This window comes from Mus pahari, chromosome 1, assembly GCF_900095145.1.
Source record: "Mus pahari chromosome 1, PAHARI_EIJ_v1.1, whole genome shotgun sequence".
In the NCBI taxonomy this organism is placed as follows: Eukaryota; Metazoa; Chordata; class Mammalia; order Rodentia; family Muridae; genus Mus; species Mus pahari.
The window spans coordinates 50,876,605-50,879,340 of record NC_034590.1 but is presented as its reverse complement, the minus strand read 5'-3'; positions in this window follow the sequence as shown (position 1 = coordinate 50,879,340).

The following is a 2,736-nucleotide window of genomic DNA, read 5'->3' as shown; positions in this document are numbered from 1 at the left end:
TTCCCTTCCCTTCCCTTCCCTTCCCTTCCCTTCCCTTCCTCCCTTCCCTTCCCTTCTTCCCTTCCCTTCCCTTTCCTTTTTTCTTTTCTTTCCTCTTCTTTCCTCTTTTCTCTTCTCTTTTTTTTTCTTTTTTGATTTTTGTTCTTTTCTTTTCTTTTTTGAGACAGGGTTTTTCTGTGTAGCCTTAGCTATCATGGAACTCACTCTGTAGAACAGGCTGGCCTGCCTCTGCCTCCTGAGTGCTGGGACTAAAGGCATGAGCTACCACTGCCAGGCTCTTACATCTTTCTATCCCAAGGTTTGCAGTGAGTATTCTTTACCCAGGAACTTTCCCTCTTTATGGCTCTCACAGTCAACAGTCCTCAGTGGTCTTTCCACAGAATGTCTGAGCTGGAGGAAGAATCATAATAAATCACTGTTACTGTGGCCAGAGGGTAGAGAGCTGGCCAGTGAGGACTTCCCCCACATTTCTTTTAGCGATGTTTTAAAAGCTGAAGCTCTCTTTTCCAACTAAACCTTCTATGGAACTTTGGTATGGAATCCTAACACTGAGGGATGTCTTCAGATCTCCTGGAGCTAAAGACATCTCAAGGATGAGAGCATTGCAGTTATGTCCAGGGAAGCCTGGACAGGGGATGACAGCGAGGGACTAGCAGAGAACAAGTGTTTGACTGAGTAAACACTTTATTTTTAATTTTGTTGTTGCTTTGTTTTGTTTTTGAGACAGTGATGCCTTTCTGTGTAGCCCTGACTGTTCTAAAACTCATTTTGTAGACCAGGCTGACCTCAAACTCAGAGATCTGCCTGCCTCTACCTTTTGAGTGCTGGGATTAAAGGCATGTGCCATCATGCCTGGCTATTTTTATTTTTCTTATTTATTTATTCATTTGTTTATTTATTTACCTATTTATTTATATGTGTACTTACCCATGCATGCATATATAGAGGCCAGAGGTCGATGTTGGGTGTTTTCTTTTATTGCTTACCCCCTTATTTGAGGCAGGGAATCACACTGTATCTGAACTTACTGTTTCAGCTAGACTGACTGGCTAACAAGTCCCAGGAATCCTCCTGTCTCTGCCCCTCAGCTCTGGGATTACAAGAATATGCCACCTCCCCCCACCCCAATGCCTCTCTCTGGTTGTTCCAGACAGGGTTTCTCTGTGTAGCTCTGGCTATCCTGGAACTCACTTTGTAGACCAGGTTGACCTTGAACTCATAGAGATCCACTTAGCCTCCAGAGTGCTGAGATTAAAGGCATGCATTACTAGGTCCAGCCATCCTCCTTTCTTACAGCATCCAGGACCACCAGCCAGGGGTAGCACCACCCACAGTGAGCTGGGCTCTCTCTCGTCATCCACCAAGAAAATGGGCCATAACAGACTTGTTTGCAGACCAACCTGGTGGGGGCATTTTTCTCAGTTGAGCGCCCTCTTTTAAAAGGACTCTAGTTTCATATCAGGTTGACATGAAACTAGCCAGCACAGCTTACATTTCCCAGATCCTCTGTCTTGACAAATACAAAATGCTTTCCATCCATAAAACTGGCAGCCACAAGTATGTAGTAGTTTGAGCATGTGTGAGGATTCCCGTTAAAGCCTTTGCCTGCCGGGCACGTGGCATCCTCAGTGGTACTGTCTTCTGGGCCTGGGGCCACTTTACCTACCAAGCCATCTCCCTAGCTCTTAGAAATGAGTATTTTGTTTTATTTGGTCTTGTTTCCAGTTATTCTAATGTGTGGTGTCATTCACCTTTAATTCTGGAGCTCTGCAGTAAAGGCAGGTAAATCTTTGTAAGTTTAGGAGTATGGTTTACATAATAAGTTCAAGGCCAGCCAAGGCTACTTAGTAAAACACACACACACACACACACACACACACACACACACACACACACTTCACTTCTAATTGTTTTTCTAGCATTAAATTACAAACCTGAGAGAACCGTGGTTGATAGTTTTGGCTGACAATCAACCACGATAGTGATCCCATCTCTCTCCTGGATCTCTAATTTCCAGCAACCCGCCACAGCGTAGTCCAGGTTTCCTGATTTGTGGTAACTAAGATTCACCAACAGGGATAGGGAAAGCATTGCAAGCAGATTCTGGCCAGGAAGCTTTCAGGGCAACCTTGGCTCCTACTCAAGCTCCAAGAGGATGCTGAAGTCTATCTACAGTCTGCAAGGCAAGGCCTTAGCTCAGGGGCCATCATAACAAGAGAACCCAGTGGCTTTGTGAGGGAGAAGCCATGGACTTGGGACCCATTGAGCCTGCTCCATGTGTTCACACTGCCCCCTGCTGGTCTTGCTTTGGCACAGCCGGAGGACGTGGACATGCAAAGGTGGAGGTGACATGCAATGGGACTGCCTCTTTGCCCTGTCTGGGAAGGTGGTGCTGCTCCCTTAGGAGGTGTGGGGAGACCGTGGTTGTTAAAATCTGACTTGCTTAGCCCCATAAGATCTGAGCCCTCCTTCATCTGTGATTCAACAAGAGTCTCACCTTCCTGTGCTAATGAGATCGAGGAAGGACAATACAATATCTTGAAAACCACAGGAGGGGCTGGTGAGATGGCTCAGTGGGTAAGAGCACCCAACTGCTCTTCCAAAGGTCCAGAGTTCAAATCCCAGCAACCACATGATGGCTAATAACCATCCGTAACAAGATCTGACTCTCTCTTCTGGAGTGTCTGTAGACAGCTAAAGTGTATTTACATATAATAAATAAATAAATCTTAAAAA